At 40.3% G+C, this 10,633-nt stretch overlaps 1 pseudogene across 1 annotated transcript; it reads right to left on the bottom strand.

Moving 5' to 3' along the window:
- Positions 1–7,884: 7,884 nt before the first annotated feature.
- Positions 7,885–10,362, bottom strand: LOC308433742 (elongation factor 2-like; annotated as a pseudogene). Its single transcript has one exon. The product of its transcript is annotated as an elongation factor 2-like (transcript).
- Between the last annotated feature and the right edge of the window lie 271 nt (positions 10,363–10,633).

Here is a 10,633-nt window from a genome sequence, read left to right as displayed (position 1 = left end):
ACACATCTTCATGGACATGCACAGAAAGTTTGTACAGACACATATGCATACACAAACACCTCCATGAACACACAGATATGACAAAAAGACAAGCATCTCCACAAACATACCCAGAGATGGATAAACATACAGACACCACCATGGAAACTTGGAGAGGTGGTCAGTCAGACACATGCTCCTGCAATATCTTTCCTTTGTTTTTTTTCTAATTGCCCTACACCCAGCAGAGAACATATAGGCAACTGAGAAAGCATGCATGAGCTGATAAAGAAATCAATAGAGACAGTTATTCTATAAACAGCTGAACTAGGCAAGATGAAATCCATAGCAAGATGAAATCCATGACTTTCTTTATGAAGGCAAGTGCAGTAGAAACAAGAGTATTTTCTTAATGGCAACTTATTTTCAGAGATTTGTAGCTGAGCTTCTTAACTCAAGCACTAGACTGGGGTGTTTCCATTTTGTGTTGCAGACACTGGATGTGATGCCTCAGTAGAATAGTTTACTCATAAGTGCGTCCATATTGTAATATACATTGTGTGTCATATGCTTTATGATTTATATTTATGCCATTATATAAATATTTTATGTTATGCACTGTTGATTATTTTAAGCCAAATGGATTTAGATTTAATTGATACTATTATTCCTAGCAAGCTTCAATGAGTCTTGGGTAATTGGAAATTGTAACCTGAAAGAAAAGATTTGTGTTTGAGAAGCATAAAACATGTAAATAAAGTGGTGAATGATTTAATCTGGTCAGTTCAAAGGAAACAGAAATGGCTAAAGTCAGACCTATAATCAGTATTTATATAATAATATTAATGGCTATTAATATTATTATATTATTATTATACATGTGTGTGTGTGTTCAAGCCTCAGTAAGTAGGGCATGTGTGTTTGTATGTGTCCATATTTAAGCTTGGGTAAATCATGAATGTTTATTTAAAGAGGTATTCAAGTTTCACAGCTATTTATGTGCTCATATTCAAGCCTTGGCAAGGCATATGTGTATTTGTGTGTGCAAATGAACATGTAAAACCCCGGCAGTAACACATAAGGCAGGCATATGTCTGTGTGCATGTGCTAAAACCTAGGTAAAAAGGGTATGTATTTGTGTGTACATGTTCAAGCCTGAGTAAGGCATGCAGGGCTTCCATGAGTTTCAGCTTTTAAGACCATTGTTACTTATAATGGGAATCAGAGTTTGTACTTTCTGGCAGATGAATCCACAGCTTAAGACTGGAATGACTGTTTCTTCCTTCAATGTGGAAACAAAAATAGAAGCTCCTGACTGAGGGAACTCAGATCATTCACAAGGTCTCTTTGTGTAATTGTTCTCCCTCCCTCCACCCCTGTCTCTGTCTCTCTCAGATTTTGTTTTTTTCTGTGTGAGTCTGTGTGTCCATGTGTGCAAGCAAGAACATCTGTGTTAATAAATGGTCACAATTATAGAACTGCTATAATGAAATGGATCCTTGACACTCTCTCCTATTTGTCTCCTACCTGCCTTTACACTGGGGACTTCCTGTGTGGAAGAGGCATTGTTACACTGGATCTCAGTTCTAAAGGGAAAGCATGCATTAAACCTGAACACAGATGGATATGGTTTCACTAGGAACAACCTTACTTTAATTCTCCTGCAACCCATTTCTAAGTTAGAACCTCTTTCAAATGGGTAACATCTATTCTGAGCAGTCACAATATTTTGTGTGCTACAAATACAAATTGGCTAAATAATATCTTAAAGTTTTTCTCATAAGTTAGACCATGGCAATGGCACACTGTTGTTCCAAATTCAGAATTCAAGGATTGTTGAAGAAATAAAATGTCTCCTCTATTTTTAAAAAAATTTCTATGTTTTAATTCATGTGTATTAGTGTTTTGTCTTCCTGTATTCTATGTGAGCAATTTATATACCTAGTACATGCCGAGATCATAAGAGGACATTGTGTCCCCTAGAACTGGAGTTTTGGATGGTTGCAAACTTGCATGATGTTGCTGGGAACTGAATCCAGGTCTTCTGTATGAACAACAAGCACTCTTAATGACTGAGCCATCTCATCAACGCCCAAAGGAAAGTCTTCCTTCCTTCCTTCAACCCTCCCTCCCTTCTTTCTTTCTTTCTTTCTTTCTTTCTTTCTTTCTTTTTTTCTTTCTTTCTTTCTTCCTTCCTTCCTTCCTTCCTTTCTTTCTTCCTTTCTTTCTTTCTTCCTTTCTTTCTTTCTTTCTTTTTTTCTAAAATTAGTAGCAAGTGTGAGTGATGAGTGATGACAGGGTGACCCCAGTACCCTCCAGAGGGACACTGTGGGGACAATCTCAAGATGTCTTCTAATGGGTAAGCACTGTGCAGCATGCGGCAGTACCAGGGTGGCCATAGTTTGTCCAGGAAGTTGTCTAGCAGACCCACGGACACAGGCCCGGTGAGACTGTGCTGCGAGTAGCCGGGGTTAAGAGAGGTCTGGGCCGAGCACCCGGAAAGCATGCCCCCTATTGGTTGATGGGAGCAGGAAATCTGCCTTAGGGACTTAGTTTCCACCCAGAGGGCCCTTGCATACAAAACAAATGCTCAGGCCATTTGCCACTGAGAACAGCAGAGATCCAGGGACACAGGCCAGGTACACGGGAGAGACAGAAAACAATCACTGACAACAAGACCACATATAATCACAGACAACAGGATGGAAAGAGGAAAGCAAAAGATCTTACCCAAGGGAAACCAAGAAAACCTGGCAACACCAGAACCCAGCTCACAGAAAACAGCAGAATGCCAAACACTCCAGAAAAAGAAAACTCAGACCCGAAATCATACTTCAAGATGATGATAGAGATCCATAAACTAGAACAAGAGGAAAAGCATAAAGAAATAGAAGCTTTTAAAGAGGAAACAAGAAAAACACTTAAAGAAATCAAAGAACTAGAGGAAAGCAGAAACAAAGTGAAGAAGAAATCGAAGAAGGAATTTAAAATGGAAATGGAAACAATAAAGAAAACCCTAAAAGAGTCAACCCTAAAGGTAAAAAAACCTAAAATAGAAATCAGGAGTCACAGATGCAAACATCTCCAACAGAATACAAGAGATGGAAGAGAGAATCTCGGGGACCAAAGACAACATTGAAAACATAGACAAAACAGTCAGAGAAGATGCAAAAGCTAAAAAGCTCCTAACCCAAAATGTCCAGGTAATCCAGGACAAAATGAGAAGACCAAATACAGGGTAATAGGAATAGAAGAGGGCAAAGAATATCAACTAAGAGGCACAGTAAATACCTTCAACCAAACTGTAGAAGAAAACTTCCCTACACTTAAGAATGAAATGACCATGAGCATAAAAGAAGCCTACAGAACTCCAAATAGGTTGGACCAGAAAAGAAATTCTTCCTGACACATAATAGTCAAAACTCCAAGTGCCCAAAGCAAAGAAAGAATACTAAAAGCAGTAAGGGAAAAAGGTCATGTAACATATAAAGGCAGCCCAATCAGAATCACAACCAACTTCTCAACAGAGACTATGAAAGCTAGAAGATCCTGCACAGATATCATGCAGACCCTAAGAGAACACAAGTGTCATCCCAAGCTGCTATACCCAGCAAAACTATTAATCACCATAGATGGAGAGACCAATATATTCCAGGACAAAAAAAATTTACACAAGATCTGACTATAAACCTAGCACTACAATGAATTATAGGTGGAAAACCCAATAAAAGGAGGGAAACTACATCCTAGTAAAAACAAGAAAATACCTAAGCAAGAAAACCAAAAGAAGAAAGGCACACTGGCACAATTCTACTTCCAAAGCAAAAATAGCAGGAAACAGCAAGCACTATTCCTTAATATCTGTTAACATATCAGACTGGATACATAAACAGAATACAGAATTTTGCTGCATACAGGAAACTTATCTCAGAGACAAAGACAGACACTATCTCAAAGTAAAAGGCTGGGAAAAAAATCTTCCAAGCAAATGGCCCTAAGAAGCAAGCTGGAGTGGCCATTCTAATATCAAATAAAGTAGATTTTCAACCAAAAGTTAGCAAAAAAGATAAGGACACTTTTTACTCATTACATGGAAAATATGTCAGGAGGAACTCTCAATTCTTAAAATATATGCACCAAATACAAGAGCACCCATATTCATAAAAGAAACCCTACAAAAGGTCAAAAATACATTGCATCCTACACAATAATAGTGGGAGACCTCAACACCCCACTCTCATCAATGGACAGAACATGGAAAGAGAAACTGAAGAAGGAAACAGTGAAACTAGCAGAGGTTATGAACAAATTGGAATTAATAGACATCTACAGAACATTTCATCCTAAAAGAAAGCAATACAGCTTCTTCGCAGCACACCATGGCACCTTCTCCAAAATTGACCATATACTCAGTCACGAAACAAGCCTCAATAGATATAAGAGGATTAAAATACTCCCATGCATCTTATCAGATCACACTGGTCTAAGGCTGGTCTTTAAAAAAAAAAACAAAGACAACAAAAACCCCATATACACATGGAAACTGAACAATGTTCTATGAAATGATACCATGGTCAAAGAATAAATAAAGAAAGAAATTAAGGATTTTCTACAATTTAATAAAATGAAAACACAACATATCCAAACCTATGGGATGCAATGAAAGCAGTACTGAGAGGAAAACCCATAGCTCTGAGTTCTTCCAAAAAGAAACTGGAGACAGTATACACTAGCAACTTGACAGCACAATTGAAAGCTCTAGAACAAAAGGAAGCAGATACACACATGAGGAGTAGATGGCAAGAAATAATCAAACTCAGAGCAAAAATTGACCAAATAGAAACAAAAAGAACCATTCAAACAATCAAAAAACCAAGAGCTGGTTCTTTGAGAAAATTAACAAGATTGATAAACCCTAATCCTGACTAACTAGATGGCAAGGAGAGTACCCTAATTAACAGAATCAAAAATGAAAGCAGAGACATAACAATTGAAACTGAGGAAATTAAAGAAATCATCAGATCCTACTACAAAAGCCTATACTCAACAAAGCTGGAAAGTATGGAGAAAATGGATGAATTCCTAGACAGATACCAGATAATAAAGTTAAACCAGGACCAGGTTAACCATCTAAATATTCCCATAACACCTAAAGATATAGAAGCAGTTATCAAAAGGCTCCCAACCAAAAAATGTCCAGGTCCAGATGGGTTCAATGCAGAATTCTATCAGACATTTATTGACGATGTAATACCAATACTCTCCAAACTAATCCACACATTAGAGTCAGATGGAACACTACCTAACTCATTTTCCAAAGCCACAATAACCCTTGTTTCCAAACTGCACAAAGACCTTACAAGGAAAGAGAACTTCAGACCATTCTCACTTATGAACATTGATGCAAAAATACTCAACAAAATACTTGCAAACAGAATCTAAGAACACATCAAAACGATCATTTACCAAGATTAAGTAGGCTTCATTCCTGGGATGCAGGGATGGTTTAATATATGGAAATTCATCAATATAATCCAGCATATAAACAAATTCAAAGAAAAAATACATGGTCATCTCACTAGATGCTTAGAAAGCATTTAAAAAAATTCCACACCCATCCTTGTTGAAAGTCTTGGGAAGAACAGGAATCCAAGGTCCATACCTAAAAATAATAAAAGCAATACACAGCAAACCAATAGCCAACATCAAAATTAACGGTGAGAAACTTGAAGCAATCCCACTAAAATCAGAGACGCGACAAGGCTGCCCACTCTCCCCCTACCTATTCAACATAGTACTGGAAGTCCTGGTCAGAGCAATTAGATAGCAAAAAGAAATCAAAGGAATACAAATTAGAAAGGAAGAAGTAAAAACATCATTTTTGCTGGTCACATGATAGTTTATGTAAGTGACCCCAAAAATTCCACCAGAGAACTTCTACAGCTGGTAAACAAGTTCAGCAAAGTGGCTGGATATAAAATTAACTCAAACAAATCAGTAGCCTTCTTCTACTCAAAGGACAAACATGTGGAGAAAAAATTAGGGAAAGATACCCTTCACAATATTCACAAACAATATGAAATACCTTGGTGTGACTCTAACTAAGCAAGTGAATGACCTGTATGACAAGAACATCAAATATCTAAAGAAAGAAATCGAGGATAATCTCAGAAAATGGAAAGATCTCCCATGCTCATGGCTTGGAAGTATCAACATTGTAAAAATGACCATCTTACCAAAAGCAATCTACAGATTCAATGCAATCCCTATCAAAATTCCAACCCAGTTCTTCATAGTTGGAAAGATCAATGTGCAATTTCATATGGAATAACAAAATACCTAGAATAGTGAAATCCATCCTCAACAACAAGAAAACATCTGAAGGAATCACTATCCCTGACCTCAAGCTATATTAAAAGGCAATTGTACTGAAAACTGCATGGTACTGGTACAGAGATAGGCACCTGTATCAATGGAATAGAATAGAAGATCCAAAAATGAGCCCTCATATATATGGTCACTTGATTTTTGACAAAGGAGTTGTAAACATTCAATGAAAAAAGGACAGCATCTTCAACAAATGGTGTTAAATGGTGTTGGTCCAACTGGCACTCAGCATGCAGAAGAATGAAAATAGACCCTTTCTTTTTCCCTTGTACAAAGCTAAACTGCAAGTAGATCAAAGATCTCCACAGTCACCAGGTACACTGAAACTATTAGAAGAGAAAGTAGGGAAAAACCTTAGAACACATAAGCACAGGAAAAAATTACCCGAACAGATCACCAATGGCTCATGCTCTAAGGTCAAATATTGACAAATGGGACTTAATGAGATTGTAAAGTTTCTGTAAGGCTAAGGACACTGTCAAAAAAAGAAAACAGCAGCCAACAGATTGCTAAAAGATCTTTACCAACCCCACATCTGATAGAGGTCTAATATCCAAGGTATATAAAGAACTCAAGAAGTTAGACACCAGAGAATCAAACAATCTTATTAAAAATGAGGTACAGAGCTAAACAAAAAGTTCTCAATTGAGGATTATTGAATGGCTGAGAAGCATCTAAGGAAGTGCTCAACATCCTTAGCCATCAGGGAAATGCAAATCAAAACAACCTTGAGATTCCACCTCACCACAACCAGAATGGCTAAGATCAAAAATTCAGATTTCAGCAGATGCTGGTGAGGATTCAGAGAAAGAGGAACACTTCTCAGCTGCTGGTGAGGTTGTAAACTGGTACAACCACTCTGGAAATCAGCCTGGTGATTCCTCAGAAAATTGGACATAGTACTACCTGAAATCCCAGTTATATATACCCCAAAGAAGCTCCAACATACAACAAAGACACATGCACCACAATGTTTATAGCAGCCCTATTTATAATAGCCAGAAGCTGGAAAGAACCCAGATGTCCTCCAGTAGATGAATAGATACAAAAATTGTGGCATATTTACACAGTGGAGTACAACTCAGATATCAGAAACAATGACTTATTAAATTCCTAAGAAAATTGATGCATCTAGAGAATATCATCCTGAGTGAGCTAACCCAGTCACAAAAGAACAGACATAATATGCAGTCACTGATAATTTGATACAAACCCCTAAAAGCTCTGAATACCCCAGAAAGAACTCACAGAGTATATGAAGTTCAAGAAAAACAAAATAAAAAACCCAAAATTAAAAACCATTATGCTTAATCTTTACACACCAAGAAATCCTTGACTATTTCCAGGTTACATCCTGTTTTACAGGTACTTTATGCTCATTGTTACTAGTAAGTCTTTAATGCATATTATCAAACCTTTAAAAAAATCAAGTATTGACAAAATTTATTCGCATACTTTTATGCATAAATGCTTAAAATATGTACATTTATCTGTGTTTTTTAAAATAAAGTTGTTCAATTAAAAAAAAAGAAAAAAAAAGAAGTTGTCTAGCACTGGATACCCTCCTTCAGACCTTTGAGCTTGAGGGTTTCAGCTACCACTTGGCTTGGACAGCTGCTGTTGTCAAAGGGGTCCCCAGGCAGGATCTGCAGGTGGTCAAACTCTCACTGGGGGAAGGTCTGGCCACCAATGTTGGATCAAAGGTTGCTGGTGAAGCCAAAGGACTCATTGACAGGCAGGTGGGCCTTGACTACAAACTTGGGAATACCGGCCACCTGGGAATCCTCAAATACATGGCCATGCTTCCTGTTCAGGGCACCGTAGATGCCACCCACAACTTGCTCAGGACACTGGATCTCCACCAGATAGACAGGCTCCATGAGACAGGGCTGTGCAGTCAGCACTCTGGCACAGAGGCAGCGGCGTGCTGTGGGGATGATCTAGCCACTTCCCTGGTGGATGGCAATAGCATGCAGGGTCACATCATGAACATCAAATCGCACACCACACTTGTTCTCCTCACAATGAATGCCCTCCTTAGTGGCTCACTGGAAGCCAGCCGCCACACTGTCTTTGATCTCATTCAGGTACTGCACACCCTTGGTGATATCGGTGAGAATGTTGGAGCTGGTGCCATTGGGCCCAAAGCACCAGAACCTGCGGCTTGAGCAACATCCCACTCATACTTATCCACCAGATAGAGGGCACACACCTGGCTCTTATTAATGTCTCCTGCCTGGCCTTCATGTACAGCCAGTTGCGCTTGTTGTGGGACTTGGACAAACACAGTACATTGGACTCCTCACTGACTGTCTCCAGGTATGACACGACAGGGTCAGGTTTCTTGATAGGGACGCAAACATGGTCCTCCTCCAGGTCCTTAAGGCATGTCTCTAGGTGCAACTCACTGGCGTCAGCAATGATGTGCTCTTCAGACTCCTCAATGATGCACTGCACCATAGAGTCAAACTTAGCTAGCCACTTCAGCCCCTCCACCACCTTAGGCAGGTCAGCTGGGTTCTAACTTCTATTGCCACCTTCACAACAGCGCTGATGCTGAATTTCATCATGTGCATATTGTGAGTGTGCTCAAAGGTGGTGATGGTCCTAGCCGTCTGTCACAAGGAACTGGTCTGCTCCGACTAGCCCCACAATTTTTCCACAGGGCATATCCTCAATCAGCTGCACATAGCGGCCCATCATCAGAATACTTCTCAGGAAAGGCTTCAGGTACAGGTTCTTCTTCTTCCCGGGTGAGTAGTTGGGTCCTTCAGGTCCAGGATCCAGACCTTCAGGCTCATAAACACCACCCCAGAGAACACTCTACCAAAGGCATAGAAGCAGCCTTTGTCAGAAGTTGTCACCATCTTGAAAATGTACATCATAAGGGGGCCTTCAAGGTCACAGCTCTTAATACACATGGTGGCCTTGTCATCGGGTGGCCCCTCATACAGTAGCTCACAACAGTACTTCTGTGCAGTGACAGGGGATGACAAGTGGATGGTGATCATCTGCAGCAGGACATCTCCTGAGGGCAGCCAGCGGCCCATCACAGCCTTGAGCAGTGGTTTACCTTCCTTGTCCTTGTCCTCACTGTTCAGTTTGATGTCCAGCTTCTCGATCAGCTTGGCTTTCTCTTTCTGAAGTTCATGATGGAGGTGGGGTCCAGGTGGCAGAAGGTTCGTGGATGTTTCTTCCTATCCGGGCTATTGGCTGACTTGATGAACTGCGATTAGGCTGGGTCAATGTACTTGTCTCCCCACAGCTTCATCATGTCTTCTACTTTCCTGGCCCACCCAGCTGTGCTCAGCTGGACCTCACCCTTGACTGCAAACTTGGCCACATACATCTCTCCACAAATTGCTTCAGAGCGAAGGCCCAGCCATGAAGGCCAGAATCAAAGCCTACAGTGCCGAGGACAGGATCAATCATATTACTCATGGGCCCACTCTCGCCCCCTCCCATAGGTAGAGATGATGACATTGACATTCTCCACAATGCCCTGGAAGATAGAGCTCCCTGGGCTCCAGTTGCAGCTCAAGCAGGGCCCAGTCCATCTTATTCATCATCAGTACAGGCTTGATGTTCTCAGTGATGGCCTGTCACAGCACTGTTTCTGTCTTTATACACACACCAGACACACAGGCCACCAACACAAGAGCTCCATTGGTGACATGCAAGGCGGTGGTCACCTCTGAAGAGAAGTCCACGTGGCCTGGAGAGTCAAGGAGGTTGATGAGGAAGCGGGAGCCATCTTTGCTTAACTTGATGAAGTCCAGGTCCTCAGAGAGCTCATAGAAGAGGGAGATGGCAGTAGACTTGATTGCGGTGCAGCGCTCCTTCTCATCCTTTGAGCGCGTCAATGAAGCGTGTTTCACCAGCTCCAGCAGAGGTGACGATGCCCGCCTTGCACACAGGGGAGTTGGTCAGTGTGGACTTGCCATGGCCCATGTGAGAGATGATTGACATGTTCTGGATGTTGGCTTTCTTGTCCATGATGGCACAAAGTTCACCATGGTGGCAGATTGTGTCAGATTCTCAGAGACAGAGATGAAAAGCAAAAATCTTGGCAACACTCTACTCTATTTCTCTTAGTTTAGATTTTTCTGAAAAAGTAGAACCTAAGTTGGCTATATACTGTATATTTGTTACTGAAAATAAAATAATAATAATAATAATAATAATAATAATAATAAATAATAATAATAATAAGGCAGATGGGAGTTGAGAGAGGTAAGGAGGTTTATCCACTGTGGGTACTGAGGGT

Source organism: Micromys minutus (assembly GCF_963924665.1).
Source record: "Micromys minutus genome assembly, chromosome: 1".
Lineage (NCBI taxonomy): Eukaryota > Metazoa > Chordata > Mammalia > Rodentia > Muridae > Micromys > Micromys minutus.
This window is presented reverse-complemented; position numbering and strand designations above follow the sequence as displayed.